General features: G+C 42.2%; 1 pseudogene; it reads right to left on the reverse strand.

The window, feature by feature from the left end:
- Nucleotides 1-2,041: 2,041 nt before the first annotated feature.
- Nucleotides 2,042-16,075, reverse strand: LOC132229917 (CREB-binding protein-like; annotated as a pseudogene).
- Between the last annotated feature and the right edge of the window lie 1,039 nt (nucleotides 16,076-17,114).

Raw genomic sequence — 17,114 nt, forward strand, 5'->3', positions numbered from 1 at the left:
GGAGGGTGGGGCGGGAACTGGGAGGAGGGGAGTTATGGGGGGGGGAAAAAAGGAACAAATGTAATAATCTGAACAATAAAGATTTAATTTAAAAAAAAAAAAAGGATTGGAGAGAGGTAAGTGGAAGCTTATTGCTGTAAGATTCTTATTTTTAGGTAAAATAGATTATATTAATTAAAGGCAGACTGACAAGGCAAGGAGGTATATCGTAATCCTTGGTGCAACACACATACATGGATGCACACATAACGTGTAGCTGACAACAACAAATGGAAAAATATGTTTCCAAAACAACCCAGGTTCATGAGAGTTCAACTTTGTCCTGGAAGGTACTTTTTTCCTCAATCACCTTCTTCAGTTGTTCAGGAAACATTGCAGAGGCGTCTGTTAAGGTGGAGCTTCCCAGGCAGAGCTCATTAGTGTGCCACAAATAGGCCAGGGAAGTTCTAAAGCAGCCGTGGGCAAACTACGGCCAGCCGGATCCAGCCCGTTTGAAATGAATAAAAGTAAAAAAAAAAAAAAAAAAGACCGTTAAAAAAAAAAAGAGAGAGACCGTACCCTTTTATGTAATGATGTTTACTTTGAATTTATATTAGTTCACACAAACACTCCGTCCATGCTTTTGTTCCGGCCCTCCGGTCCAGTTTAAGAACCCATTGTGGCCCTCGAGTCAAAAAGTTTGCCCACCCCTGTAAAGACATTGATCCTTTGCCTTAGGGGTGACAAGAGGGCATGAAGGGTGACCAAATCCCACAGGCAGGTCACCCCTGGCCGCAAATAGCCTCGCCTAGTGCTCCTCAGAAAATGGACAGAGGTGAGCAGGATCCAATGGCATGCCACATGGCCCCTGCAGGCAGCAGTCTCACAGAGCAGTCTCACCCACCTGCTAGGATGCACTGAGTACAGCCAGGGCGGTGCTCTTCCCCCGGCCATCAACGGAGCATATACCCTCTGCAAAGCTTGTAGCTGTCCCAGTGAGCAAGGGGCTCTTAGAGCTACTGGGGGCTTTCACGCTCCAGGCGTCGAAGGAATACAGCATGCAAGCCTGCAGCCCAGGATGCAGCTGGGCAGTGGGTCTGGGGGCTCCTCAAAGGCACAACTCCAAGCAATGGCCCCCAATCTCTGTCTTTGTAAACAAGCTATTTTTCCCCATTTGTGGCTTATGTGCCATTTTAATCACATCCAAGAAATATGGTTGCTAAGACCATTTATATAAAAGTTCTATTGGATTAAAAATCCATTACCATCATAAGAAGTTTTGATAATACATTTGTCAATAAAAATAAAGGAAGAACTGCCCTAGCCAGTTTTGCTCAGTGGATAAGTGTTGGCCTGTGAACCAAAGGGCCCCGGGTTTGATTCTGGTCAAGGGCATGTGCCTTGGTTGCAGGCTCCTCCCTGGCCCAGGCCCTGGTTGGGGCTCATGCAGGAGGCAACCAATTGATGTGTTTCTCTCACATCAGTGTTCCTCTCTGTCTCTCCCTTTCTCTTCCACTCTCCCTAAAAAGCAATGGAAAAATATATCCTCGGGTGAGGATTAACAACATAAATAAATAAATAAATAAATAAATAAATAAATAAATAAAATCAATAAATACAATAAATAAATACAATAAAGAAAGAAAGAACTTTGACAAATCTTGTAAATATAATTTGAGCTGATCTAAAATGATTGTTTGAAATTTTTACATGTTTTTTCACTTAATTATATGAACAACTATCACAATTGAAGAGATTGTGATTTTAAAGTCTTGGTTAAAAATTACATGTAAACATTTCAAACATAAAATAGTAAATTAAAATATTATTTTTATGCAAGCAAGACCAAGCTTCTCATTTAAATTTTTGAAAACTTTTCTTTTTAAGATTTATACAAGTCATATATTTAATGTCTTTCCTAAAATTTGTTATTTTCTTTTCATAATGATTATAAACATACTAGAGGTCCAGTGCACGAAATTCATGCACTGGAGGAGTGTCCCTCAGCCCAGCCTGTACCCTCTCCAATCTGGGACCCCTCAGGAAATGTCTGACTGCCAGTTTAGGCCCAATCCCACAGTCGGACATGCCTCTCGCAGTGTTTTTGCTGCAGCTGCTGCTGTTGCTCCATGGCATCTCTCTGTATTATGGTTCATACTCGCCACACTGGGGTTGCACCCTGGGTTCATGATGTTCAAGGCCTGGCCCTGGGGGTTCAGGCTTCCCATTGCTCGCTGCTGCGGAGGGACAGCAGGTCGTGGCCCGCTGGCTTGCATGGCGTTCAGATTCAGCAGGCTGGGTTAGAGCTGAAGGCCGGGCTGGCTGGCCACTTACTTGGCTGTGTGCTATTTGATGAGAGCTGCCATCAGCTGAGGGTTTGACTTGAGGATGTTGAGCATGTGCTGCTGTTGGGGGAGCTGGGAGACTTCAGGGTCCACAGCAGGTCCTGTAGGGCCCCTGGAGAGATGCTCTGAGGTGGCTGCACCTTGGGTCTGCATAGACATCACAGGCCTGGGCATGCCTCACTTTGGCTGTTGCTGGGGGATGGGTGCCGGCTGCCACTGCCGGGGCTAGGGGGGGACAGAATAACAGGCCCACTGACTTGGTTAGGTCACATTCAGGCCCATGGTGGCCATCTGGCTCTCAGGGGTCACTGTGCCTCAGGGGCACACCGTTATTGGTGCTCACCCAGTACAGGTGCTGCTGCTGCTGTGCCTCATGTGCAATCTGCCGGGCGCCTCCACTGCTGCAGGTGGGCCTGGGTGGGGGGCAGTGGGGCTGGCACCTGGTTAGTGGGCTTCCCAGTGCAAACTGGGGGGGTTGGGGGGAGGGCTGAGTTCTGGCCATGCTGGAGAAGCCGGCTAGTGACATGCTCACAGGCGAGGTCTGGGGCAGAGTCGGGGCTGTGGTGTCCAGGGTGTGCTGGGATGCAGTCTGGGGGGCCAGGGTGGTGTGAAGGAGGGGAAGGCAGACTTGGCTGAGGCACGGTGTGGGTGTTGATGGTGGCATCCACTGGCGCATGAGCTACACGAGCTGCTGGCGGTGCTGTGTCTTCTGCTGGCGGAGCTTCTGCTTGATGTTGAGGCAGTAGAGAATGGGGCATGTGTTTTCTTGGCAGTGTTGGGCATGGTAGCAGCAAAGGGCCATGAACTGCTTGCACACTCCGCAACCTCCATTGGTCTTGTGCTGGCAGCCCTCGGTGTGCTGCACAACCCACCTCATTTTCTGGCAGACGGCTGCGGGCAGTTGGCATCGCGGCACTGGCGGGCATGCCTCAGGGACTGGATGCAGCACTGGATGGCCTGGTGCCGCCACTCCCGGAGGCTCCTGAACTGCGGCTCACCCGCCACCCCTGCGGGAGCAGAGGCAACCCCGCCTCCTCCGCTTCAGCTCCCCTGCCTCCTCTGCTCTGGCTCTGCAGCGGCGGTTACCGCCTCCTCCCCATGGCTCCCTCAGCAGTGTCAGCGCTGTTTCCTGAGCAGCCAGCAGAAGAGCTCTCAGGACCCCCTCCTTCCCAGACGCAGAAACAGGCTGTTTTGGAGCCAACTTTTATTGTACTTGCCGCGGCAACGAAGCAAGCATTCCACCAGGCCGCTCACACTGCCCACTCTCAGCAGCCGCCCCCCGGGACTGGAGGACTCCAGCGGGGCTGAGAGGACTGGGCACCCCATCTTGTGGCTATGGGTGCTGCCATCTTTGTGATGGAGTGATGGTTAATTTGCATATTAACCTTTCATTAGATAGGATGGCTTTTTTTCACCAAGCCCTATGTAGATATTCACAACTCCTCCTAGTTAATCTCAATGTGTACAAATAGCATTTTCTCTGTTTGCCACATGGAATAAGGCTGTCAGATCTGAAACTGCTATTGCCACTCGTTGCCAGCAGGGGCGCTCTGGAGAAGGGGTAAAGGATAAAGTTCGCTGGAAGGCAGGTCAGCAGATGGCGAGAAACCAAGATCATGTGAAATTTTTTGTAATTCATTTTCAATCCAAAAGTTTTCACATAAACATGAATGTACACGTAGAGCAGTCCCACTGCAACTAGATTCAACATGACTGCAGGGGCACTTTGAATTGGGCTTTCTGTCCCTGACAGCCAAAAGGTTCTCAATGGTGCAGTCCTGGTGGGAAGAAGATCTCGTAAGCTATATAGTAAATACACTTGAAAGTTACACTCTCAGAGAAACAGCTACTATTTGTAAGAGAAGTTTATTACTTAAATCAATGGTCAGCAAGGTTTGTTCAAAAAGGGCCAGATAGTAAATATTTTAGGCTTTGTGGGCCACATGGGCTTCGGTACAAATATTCACCGCAGCCTATGTAGCATGAAAGCAGCCATGGACAATACATAAAAGAATGAACATAGCTGTCTCCCAATAAAACAATGAACACCAAAATTTTAATTTTGTGTAATTTCCACATATCACTTAATACTATTCTTCTTTTGATTTTTTTAACCATTTAAAAATATAAAACCCCTTCTCAGCTCATGAGCTGTACAAAAGTAGGCAGTGAGCAGGATTTTCCCTACAAATGTAATTTGCCAACTTCTGGCTTAGATCCTCTCTCTATTGAAGTCATGACCCTCTATCAGCCCCTCCCCAGGACAGGAAAGGTAACAGGTTTCCTTGGCTTCAACTACAAGAAATACAAAATGGAAGGGACTTTCTAGATTTCCTCCAAAGCTAACTAAGATTGGGTAGGAGAATAGCCCAATGGGAACAGTAAAGAAATGCCTTGCCCATTGTCTGAACTCCAGGTGTGTTTGGGATTGTCCATGAGTAAGGGTGTGCTCTTCCTGGTAACAGAAGCTTTCTGTCATGCCTCAGCTTAGCAATAAGATTATAATTCTTAATCCTGAATATTCTTGCCCAATGACATCCATCCCAATCTCTTCACTGTGAAGATATTGAAGGGAAAGACCTTTGTGGCTAATAGTCATCATAAATTTTTCAAAATGATAGGATGGTCTTCCATTGTAGGGCGTCCTGGGGTGGATAGAAATGAGAGTGGTACACTCCTTCCTTCCTTAGGGCCCCTTCTGAGGCAGTTGGGGTCTTTGGGGGATAAAGAACTTTGACTTGATCAGAATTAAAAAAGGAATTGGGGGAGGAACAAGGGTAAGCATATATCATCACAAACATAGAGTTGACAGGTTTAGAAAATAAAAATACACCCAGTTAAATTTGAATTTCAGATAAACAACAAATCATTTCTTAGTGTAAGTATGTCCCAAATATCGCATCCTGTATTCTGTCTGGGGGCCCAACAGGTGAGGGAAGGAGTGAGGTTTCCAGCACTGTCTGCAAAGAAGAGATTGGGACTTTGGGAAGCATAGCTTCTGGGGGGGCCCAAATGGCTGCCAGGAGCTTCTGAGTCCTTATTCATCCCTTTTTAGTTCTGATTTCTTACTAATTTTCTAACCTTTATTTGGAGTAAACATCTATCATTTATTAAAGACAACATGTGACTGTGAGACTTTCATGCCATGGGTGTAAAAGGTTGTAGCCTCCAACACCTTAGCAGATCATGGGAGACAAACTGTGGCCCTCAACTCCACCCATCCCTCAGTTGTTTCTGTTTCTCCGTCCACCCTCGCCCCCTCCCTTCTCCCTCTCCCTCCTTGCATGTGTTGAGTGTGTTGTCCCTTATGCTCTCTGCATTTTGGGTACAGTCTTATCTAGTTCTACTTAAATCCCTTCTAAGATAAAGACTTGAAGAACCTCAAAAATGGACTACTTAATGGGTAAATTCCTTTAATTCCCCATTGAGTTCCAAAGAACACTGATTTGTTCATTGACCGAACCAAGGATCTCCCTTCCTTCAGCTCTGAACTAGCTATTCCAAAACTGTAAATGTTCCATTACTTCCCAGACAGCAAATGTGCAGTTTGCTTCCTCCATGCTCTATTTCTGTGTTTTGCATTATTATTTGCTAATACACTTAGACACTCTTTACCTCTAGACACATCTTTCAGACCTTTGTGTGCCGGCTCACCCTCTAGAAACAACCCAAGTAAATCACTGCTTAACCATTTAGCACACAAAGAGAAGGCTCCAATTTTCCAAACAGTGCTATTTCTTTCACTTATTTGGCTGCTAGAGAGCTGTGGAAATGGTACTGATGTAGACTAGGAAGGACCACCAAGCCCTTCAGGTCTTGTCTGTGATGGAATAGTCCAAATATCCTCACCAGTGTCCGTTTTGAAAATGGATGAGACTGGGAGGGAGGTTAGTGAGTGTGCTCATTGTACTGTTATTCTGCATACCTTACACATAAATTATAAATATTCTTGGCATCTATTCATTTATTTCAATAAAACAGTTTTTTTAAGTGAAAAATCCACCCGCTTCCCCACTCAAAGAAAGAAATAAATACCTTAACCTTTACACCAACTTGAAAAGCAATCACTTTGCAGAAAGCAAGTCAGAGCATGAGATTATTCACAGGTGGTTAAATTTATCATACATCCAAGAGGCAGATGGTTGCACTATGAAACTTAAAATCTGCGTTCTAATTTCAGCTTTGCCCATGGATAAGGCCATTAGTCAATAAGTTCCTCAAAGACAGGGATTGTGTTCTGTTCACTGTTTTCCATCTAGCTAATTTTTCACTAATAAATTATACATAATATAGTTGCATAAAATATATAATATTATAGATGAAGTCCCTTTGGGCTTCTACAGTCCTTTCCACCACCAAAAACCAAGAGAGAACTATTATTATATCTGATATATATATATATCTGTACCAGGCTGTTTACCTACACCATAGAATATATGGAGTATTGATTTTTTGTGTGTTTTTCCCACATAAATGGTCATAGAGTACATATAACTCTGTGACTTGCTTTTTTCACTATACAATATATTTTTAACATCAATCCATGTTGATGTGGATAGCTCTAATTTTTTCTTCTGAATGGCTGTGTAAAATTTTCACCATATGAATATACCATGTCCCATCTATCCATTCCAGAGACATTTAGGTTGTTTCCAATTGTTCTTGGTACAGACAATTTTAATAGATACTTTCAACTTGTCCTCCAAAATCAGGGACCATTTTACCATTCCCACCAGAAATACAGGAAATGTGCCCTTTTCCCAAAAGTCAACACCACTGGATATTAATAAATATTTCACTTTTGCCACATGAGTAGGTAAAAATAAAGTCACATCTTGTGATGATTTTAATTTCTATTTCTCACTAAGTGAAGGTGAACACATTATCAAATGCTTTTTAGCTTTTTATGTTTTCCCCTTCTGTGAATCCCATGTTTATATCATTTATTCATTTATCTGTTGATTTATTTGTTCTTTTCTTATTGATTTGTAAGGTTCTTTATAAATCCTGGATACTAATTCTTTGTTATACATGTTGCTTTTGTTCACTTTTTAAAACTCCAACACGTAGCAAAGTGTCTGGTTCTTAGCAAGGGGTAGTAATTATTTGTTGACTACATGAATTCATGAATACATGAATGATGCATAAAAGCCATGTACTGGACAGTCGCTCTGTAGCTCACAACGGGACTATGGAATTTTCATTACTTAGCTATGAAGACCAGGCAAGTGGGTACATTAAACATGAGTCACTAAATGGTGTACCCTAGACATTTCTGAATACACAATTCTTAGGGCAGGACCTTCTATAGAATAGCTGCTCAATAATGGTTGAATGAATTAAAGACAAAAAAAGAGAAATCAAAAGAGCCTCCTCCCTTTCACATGTCTGAGAGACCAAATTTCCATTCCATAATAAGCTAAGTTAACAAAAAACTGTAATAAAATCTGGCATGTGGCCAATACAGGAGAATGTATTCCATCTCTGCTCTGCTCAAAATCTCTTGATCTCCTGAGCAAAATCGGGAAATTAGAGCCAAAGTGGATACCTCACAAGAAAAGCAAATAAAAACAAAATGAATGCTTCAAGCCACTTGACTCAACTTAAGGATTTCCAGTTAAAATCTGATTGCTCCCTCCACTGCTTCTTCCCGTGGGGACCAGGGAGAAGACAGAGGGCCAAGTCTGTTCCTCCCCCTTGCCCGTGGCTTCTTCCCTCCCCTACTCTCCTTCCCTTCTCTCCACTTCAAGGTACTCCCATTTTTTTCTTTCCAGGTTTTCTTTTTTTTATAAGGGTTTGATCCCTGGATTTTCCTGGATTGTCATGTTGAAAAACTCTCACGGCAGAAACACCACCCACATTTATATATATATATTTCTTTTCTTCTTTTCTTATCTATTTCTTTTCTTCTGCTCTGGAGCTATTTGATTTAATTATTTCTGGCACTTTGCCCATCAAAATGTGCAATTCTTCAAAGGGATGGAAATGACAGTGAATCTGCCTCCTCCCAAGCAATTGAGGTTTTCGTTTGAGTTCTGTTGTCTTGGAAACAAGCAAGTTTCATTGAACATACACCTACCATAATAGATAAATCATCAGCTGGAGGCAGGACTCATTGCCATCCACTCTCTGGGTTGCCCAACTCACAGGTTGGTTAGCTGCTGGATTGGAAACAGACTGTGAGCCAAGACATCTGGATTCTAGCCTTACCTCCCATCCTATCCCCCTGGTTCTAGCATGTCTTATAACCTTTTTGAGCCTCTCTTTTCTTATGAGGAAAAAATGGGATTAATAAGATTTAAGAGACATGGTAAATTAAAAAGCACTTTGGAAACTTCAAAAAATAAGACAAATGTAATTACATAATTGAGTTATTGTTCTCCTCTTGTTCAAAACAAATCATGATATTTTAGCTCAGCCATGTATAAGTGAGTTCTCTGGGAACTATCCAATCCTAATGGTAAAAGGGGTTATCTTTAAAGACCTAAGCACCTGAGAGCTGAAAAATGATTATTGATGACAAGCGGCCACTCCAGTTGTGGTTCGTTCTGCTAAATGAGAAGCAACTCCATGTACATGGGAGACAAAGCTGTGGCTGTTGCTGACTTCTCAGTTGTGTAGTACTAGGAAGAGCCTAAAATTATTAGTTTCAGTCATCTCTGGCTATCTAACAAACCACTCCCAAAACTTAATGGCTTCAATGTGCCACCATTTCATAAATGAGAAATTTAGGAAGGTCTGGCCCAGGGCAGTTCATCTCTGCTATGTGGGGTGACAGCCTGGGCTGAAGGATCCACTTCCCAGTGTTCCTCTGCTTCTCTTTCTCCCCACAGCGTGTCTCAGCTTCCAGCGCCGCTCACACAGGGGTGAGGGCTCTCTGAGCATTGTGGGCTCAGGGTAGGTGTTCTCACTGCATGGTGTCTGGCTTCCAAGAGGCAGGAAGAGCAGCTGCTAGGCCAGGTAAGGGCCACGCCTGGAAATTGCACAGCATCACTCTGCCGGAGCAGAAACAGAGGCTGCACAGGTTCCAGGGGATGGGGAAACAGACTGCATCTCTTAGCGGGAGGACAGCAAAGTCACATGGCAGAAGAACAACCATCTCTACAAGATAGACTCTACCATAACTGCCTTGGTATTTGTCATCCCTAGCAAGACATCCCCTGGCTCAGCCTCACTGGGATTAAAAGTAACAGGACAATAAAGCACCTTCTGAGACTTGGACCATTTCCAGACCTTAGTACCAGAGCGTGGCACTTGCCAGGAGGGAAGAAGCACCCACAAATCAGATACAGGTTCCGAGGAAACTCCAGTTTGGATGATTCACATCTGGAAGCCTCTCCACATCTAAGTACACTTCTAGGAGCACCTTGAACACAGACACCTGGTACCATGAAAAATGTGATATCAAAGACCGCGCTTATGTCTTGCTACACACATTTAACGTGTATGTCATCTTGAGTTAATTACAGAACTTTCCTGGCTCTCGGTTTCCTCATCTGGATAATAGGAGATTTGTACCTCTACTAATTTACCTTCCCACAACTGTTGAGGTTATCAAATGAAATAATGTATGTATCATGCCTTTGTAGTTATGAAGCAGTATATCAATGTCAATTATTAACTCAGAAAGGCAATAGGGCAGATCCTGGTTTTGCCTCTTTATGGATGTGTGACTTACACAAGTTCCCTTAAACATCCTGCGCCTCCATTTCACCTTTCATTCCCATGTAGTGGCTTAGAGAGAGCTCTGGAACCAGACTTCTAGATTTATATCCTGACCCCACCTGTGGTCAGCTATGTGACCTAGTGCAGAATACCTAACTTCTGGCCTCTTTTTCCTCATCTATAAAATTAAGATAGTGATGTCACTTATTCATAGAGTTTTGTAGGAATTAAATGATTCAATGCACTGAAAACAGTATGTAAAAACATAATAAGCATTAGTAAATGTTAGCTATTATTATTTTTTTAAAATTTTTTTTTATTGATTTCAGAGAGGAAGGAAGAGGGAGAGAGACAGAAACATCCATGATGAGAGAGAACCATGGATCGGCTGCCTCCTGCCAACCCCCCCCCCCCCACTGGGGATTGAGCCCACAACCTGGGCATGTGCCTTTGACCAAAATTGAACCTGGGACCCCTCAGTCAGCAGGCCGACGCTCTATCCACTGAGCCAAACTGGCCAGGGCTAGCTATTATTATTAATCTCAATCTTTTTACTAGTATATCTGCTATATATTCCTTATAGTCACTCTGCAAAAGCAGGAGGGATCCTCATGCAAAGTTTAGTTCCAATGTCAAACTGAAGACACACATCAAGAGGGTATGAAAAGGTTTATTACTCACATAATTCAGGCACCTGGGGAAGATAGGGAAGGACTCTCTAGCAGGCCCAAACTCGCTTGCAAGAGCAGGGAAGGAGATTGTTCTGGGTTTTTACTGTGGTTGGGGCAGTAAGGGACTTGGTGTATACACTGAGTGGCCAGATTATTATGACCACCCTATCAGTACAATGAAGTGAATTAGTTATGCAAATAATAATAATAATAATAATAATAATAATAAAACCTTGAAAGTATTAGCTTAGGAAGTTTTCAATATTCAGTATTTTTGAAAGTGTCAATGAGTACTGATGGGGCGGTCATAATAATCTGGCTACTCAGTGTATGTTACCACATGGGACAGGGCTGTCTCCCATCAGAGGAGAAGGAACTTTCTTATCAGCTTTCCAGATGTGTGGTACAAAGAAAAGAGAAAAGGGTAAGACTTAAAAGCAGTCAGAAGTTAAATATAAAAAATTGGTCAGCCCTGGCCAGGTGGCTCAGTTAGTTGGAGCATCGCCCCATGCATCAAAGGATTGCAAGTTTGATTCCCTGTCAAGACGCATACAGGCAGTCCTCGGGTTACGTCGGACTCGAAGTACGTTGTTTTGTGGTTATGTTGCCATCTCACACTTGTTTATTAAAAAAATAAAGTTCCATCATTTCGACGTATGTATATATGTGCTCTATGTTTTTTTTAATTACTTACTGTATTTACCACAAGTAAATGTCAGGAACTGTTATCTTTTAAATTTTTTTTACTGTTTCACTTCATTACTGCTGTGTATGTGCTCCATGTAAGTGACGTAGGTGCTTATGTACGTGGGTTCTGACTTACGGCAAAAATCTCGTTACGTCGCACCGTAGCAACAGATTTCCAACATAACCTGAGGACCTACTATACCTAGGTTGCAGGTCCTTTCGCTGATAAGTCTGTCAGTCGGGGCACATGTGGGAGGCAACTGATCAATGTTTCTCTCCCACAGTGATGTTTCTCTCTCTCTCTCTCTCTCTCTCTCTCTCTCTCTCTCTCTCTCTCTCCTCTCTCTCTCCAAAATCAATATAAAACATATCCTCAGATGAGGATTTAAAAAATGATCAGGTTCCTCACTATAACATCATATGGGTCCTACACATTTCTTGGTAAGCTTATAGCTAAGCATAAGGAAAAGATTTTGTGAGTGGCCACCTCTTTAAACTCTATTACCAGTTTTAATAGTCTTTAAGCGAATACTCTGGTTTTTAACAGATGATTATGCTACCTATAAATAATGAGATTTTATGTTTCCCTCTCTAATAATTATATGTCTAATTATATGTATTTTTCTTGTCATAATGCATTGGCTAGAATATACAAAAAATTACAGTGACAGTGAACAACTCTACCTTATTCCTGGCTTTGGGAATGCCTTTAGTATTTTGCACTAAGAATGAATTTAGCTATTGGTTTGAGACTGACTTTTTTCTACCATATTAAGAAAGTCTTCGTTCATTCTCTTAGTTTATTAATAGATGTTATGTTAAATAAATATTAATTTGTACTAAATGCCTTTATAAATATATCATGATGAGCTTACATTTTCACTAATGGTTATTATCTTGAATATAGGATTTTCCATAAATGAATGGAATATTTCTTTATTCAATTAAGTATTATTGGACATTGAAATTAGAAACTTAGACTTTAATCTTAGCTCTATTTACTCACCAGATCCAAAATTTAAAACCCCAGTATATTATTCACTAGGACCAAAATTGAGGAGAATTTTTTTCTTTATAGCATATTTCAAGTAAGGGGAGAGCCAAAGGTACAAGAGACATATATTTCAGATCTTGTATAATCTACTGAGGGATTCCAATGAAAATGTCTGACTTTTTATTTTTAATTATTCTAGGGTTCTCTTGAAAGATGTTCATTCATATTTTTATAACCTGCATAAAAGTCTTCTAAAAGCTTTACTACTTTTGCTCCACAAGTATTTTAAAAGCTACCAGCAATTACATTATCTCTTTTGTTTAACACAGAAGAGGCCATTCTTGCCAACATAAATGGCATGAATACAAACTAAGAACTAGCACCATTTCCTGAAGGCCAGTTGAAATCCATAATATACGCAGATTTTTTATTAGAAAGTGTTTGCTAAAAAGCAAAACTTTTCAAAATCCTCATCCTAGGTGTTATGAGGATCAGAGATGGAGTGAGGGCTGGTAAGAGACTCCGATTTCTAGAAATGTGGGACACAGCAAATGCATAGAGGAGGAAAATGAGGCTCAGAGAAATTGGGCAACTTCCCCAAGGTCACACAGCTGATAAATAAATGGTAGCACCAGAGTTGGATCACAGAACTGGTTGAGTCTCACTTCATATAGACTTCATGCCAGGCTGAGATCAGAGGACTTGAGGGACATCTATCAAACGTTCATAGTCAGGAAACTCAACTATTTTGTAAAATACAGCCCCTACTGTTTTAATTGGGATGTTTTCAGCTGAAAATAGCAGAAAACCCAGGTACCAAAGCTTAAGCACAGAACTCTGGGGTAAGGCAGCTATAGCATTGGCTCATTGGTAGCTAAACATCACAAGTCTGCCTGGAATCCACTTCTTGGTGCTTCTTCTGGCTTTCTGCCTTGTAATCCGGAGAAACAGTACCAAGCGCCAAGTCTGCACACCTAGCAACATCCAAAGCAGGAAATAAATCTCCCTGTTCTGACTCTTACTAAGTGAGAAAACCTTTTGAAGTCCCTCAGCAGGCATCCCCTTACATCATTGACCAATGTTGGGTTTGATGCTCACTCTTAACCATCAATGGCAAATGGGAATGAATTACTAGGACTGACTTGGACTAATCATAATTCTCCCCCTGGAGACAGGAAGAGTCCCACAATCCCTGGGGCATATGGCTACCCAGTACCAGGGAAAGGATGGATTTGCTGCTGGTGGGCAGCCAACAATGTTGCCACATCCACATCACTGCCCTCATCCACAGACGTCCTAGCAGCTTGCCTTAGTTTCCCTGGACTTTGAGTATTGTCAGATGTGACAGAACAGGAAAATATGTCTAATCCATTTCTCATAACCAATGTGATGAATCAACTATGTAAAGAGAAACAACAATAGAACTAAATAAAAGGGACAAGAAAACAATTGTAAGCAAAGATAAATTTTTTTAGAAGTTACAGTAAAACAAGCATTATACAAGCTACTAGGGAACCAAGAGGCTCTAAATCCAATAAAGGGCTGAGTTTCTCACATAAATCTATGGAAACTCTGTACCTGCAGGACAGACTTGGCAGAAAAACTTCTCAAGGTTCATATGCTCTGGCTAGGCGTGGTCTGCACATTGTAACTAAGATAGAAAAGGTGAACAAAGGGAAAGCAAGAATAATATGAATCTATTTCATTTGTATTACAATTATATTTAGTTAAATTCAATAAGCACTAAGCATCCACTAACCCTTTGATGCCCCAAGCAAGATGCTGAGTTGTGCAAGAACACCAGGCATGAATCAGACAAGGTTTCTGCCTCATGATGAATAAATCACAGACCTGTAGAAAAATTTGTTTTAAGCAAATTGGTTTCCTCAATTGACTTTTGGTGAATTTAATTTGGCTGAATGACTTTGGGGAATTGATCTTCAGCAAACTGATCAGCTGCCCATATGAACAACTAACATTGGAACGTCATGAATGGTATAGTGGGACCTCGATTCTTGGACATAATTTGTTCCAGAAGGCTGTTTGAGAAGCGATCTGTTTGAAAACTGAATCATTTTTTCCCATTAGAAATAATGTACATTGAATTAATCCATTCAAGACCCCCAACTGATTCCCTGTTTTAACCTTTCTTATATACATGTTGAATGTACTGTTTAATCTATAAACACTTTAGAAACAAAAGGACATGAGTTGTAAGTGAAAATTTAGCAAAAAGGAAATGAAATGTACAGTAAAAAATAAAAATTTCTGTACACACTCGAACTTACCTTTAATGTTGACAGCTATTGGTGACTGAATATGGGGAGTGGGGATGGAGGGATGTTATTGTTTGGAAGGGGAGTCCCCTTCCATAAAAAGGTCAGGTAGCCGTTTTTCTGGGATCTTTCTCTCTTTGCCTCTTTGTCCCACTAGAAGGTGCTTCAGGCTCACTGGGCCCAACTCACTAAGAACCTATCCAGTGATGTTTGTTTTTTATCTGCATTTTAACAATTGCCTGAGGTGAAACACTGCATTGTCACTGAACAAGTTTATTGCACAGTTTGCTACTTCTTTGTCAGGTGATATTTCTCAATAAAACTTTGCATTTTTCCCCATTTCCCAGGCATTTTTTTGATTAGTGAAGTAGGAATGTCCTCCCCCCCCCCCGACCCCCCCCCCCCCAAGAGAGCTCCTCAACTGCCGCCTGTTGTTGCTCCCTCTGCAGGTCTTGGAGCTCCTCGGTGGTCAGCACAGTGCGGTGGTCCTCCACCAACTCCTCCGTGTCATCATCATCCACCTCCAAGCCGTGGACTTGCCCAAAGACACGGTACCCTCCACAGCAAGCACAGGCTCATCCTCAAAGCCCTCAAAGTCTCTTTCAGCAGCAGGCTCAGGCCACAATGTCTTCCAGATTGATTACATGGTCTGTGAGCCTCAAACAAGTGAGGATATTAAAATGTTCCTTCCAGAGCTCCCTGAGGGTTAATTTCATTTCAGAGGTCACCTCAAAGCACCTCTGAACCGGTGCCTTTGTATAGAGTTACTTAAAATTAGAAATGGCCCATGGGCTGGATGAGAGGAGTAGTTAGGTGGCAAGAACCTAACAGTGATGAAGCTGTGCTCCTCCACCAACTGGGCCTCCAAGCCTGGAGGGCGGGCAGGAGCTTTGTCTATTACAAGAAGGGCCCTGAGTGGCAATTGTTTTTCCTGAAGGTATTTCTTCACATTTGAGGCAAGCACTTCATGAATCCACTCAATAAAAAAAATCGCCTGGTTACCCCTCCACATCACACTCAGCTTGTTTTAAAAAGACATTTTTCTTGAAAACTCATGGGTTTTCAGAATGGTTGATGAGAAGAGGTTCAATTTAAAGTCCCCACTCACATTCCCACACAATAATAATGTCAGCTTGTCCTCCATTGGCTTGCGTCCTGGCAATGGCTTCTCCTCCTGTGTGATGTAGGCCCTCTCTGGCATTTTCTTCCAGAAGAGGCCTGTCCCATCACAATTGAACATTTGTTAGGGAACAAATTCCTGGGCCTGTATGTGTTCTTGAAATTCCTTCGCAAAATTATCAGCAGCTACTTTGTTAGAACTGGCAGCCTTCCCATGCCTCACTGCACTATGAATGCCACTTCTTTTCTGAAATTACCCAACCACCCTCTCCTACCCTTGAATGAATCACTTTCAGCACTCATGCCAGGGGTGTCTTTCAGGAGGTCAGTAGGCAGCATCGTTCCTGTACACATAACATTGCCTCCAAAATGCTATCACCGGTGAACAGCTTTTCATTTATCCAAAGCAACAATAACTTTTCTACCCCTTCAATTGCTTACGATCATTGTTTCGTGAGCATTTTCACACCCTTAGCAGCATCAGCACTCTTGACGGCCTCTTTCTGTTTTAAAATTGTGCTAATCGTCAATTTTGCTATGCCATACTCGGTAGCCAGATCAGACGCCTGAACACCTCTATCATGCTTTCAAATTCTTTGTTTTTAAAACTCTATTGCTGTTCTCACAACTTTCCTTTTCACTTTGCTGTGATTACTAAACTTCTTAGGACCCATGGTGACTTGAATAGTAATAAGCAGCAACAAAAGCAAGATAACAATGAAAATATACATAGCACAATTTCCTGAGATGTTAACAATGTGAGGTTTAGCAGCAAAATAATTCATACTCACTCATTCTCTCCTTTGTTGCCAGAAAGACATGTGACTGATCACAGGCATCAACATGGAAGGGCTGTCAGGTGGAGAACCAAAGTTTTGTTTGGTTCATATTTTTCCATGAAGAGTTTGGTGGACAACTGAATTGTTCGAGATGGGAGACATTTGAGAACCGAGGTTTGACTGTAAAAGGGATGCAAATAAGCTGCTTTGAGAGCTGAAGGTTTGGAAGAAATAATTTCCAAGTGAACATTTGAATGGGTCTGGAGGAATGAGGAGGAGTTTAGCAGACACACAGGGGAAGGGAATAGGGCAGTGATGGCGAACCTTTTGAGCTCGGTGTGTCAGCATTTTGAAAAACCCTAACTTAACTCTGGTGCCGTGTGATATATAGACATTTTTTGATATTTGCAACCATAGTAAAACAAAGACATATTTTTGATATTTATTTTATATTTTTTTTAATATATTTTATTGATTTTTTACAGAGAGGAAGGGAGAGAGATAGAAAGTTAGAAACATCGATGAGTGAGAAACATCGATCAGCTGCCTCCTGCACATCTCCTACTGGGGATATGCCCGCAACCCAGGTACATGCCCTT

The sequence above is a fragment of the Myotis daubentonii genome, chromosome 1, assembly GCF_963259705.1.
Source record: "Myotis daubentonii chromosome 1, mMyoDau2.1, whole genome shotgun sequence".
Taxonomy (NCBI): domain Eukaryota; kingdom Metazoa; phylum Chordata; class Mammalia; order Chiroptera; family Vespertilionidae; genus Myotis; species Myotis daubentonii.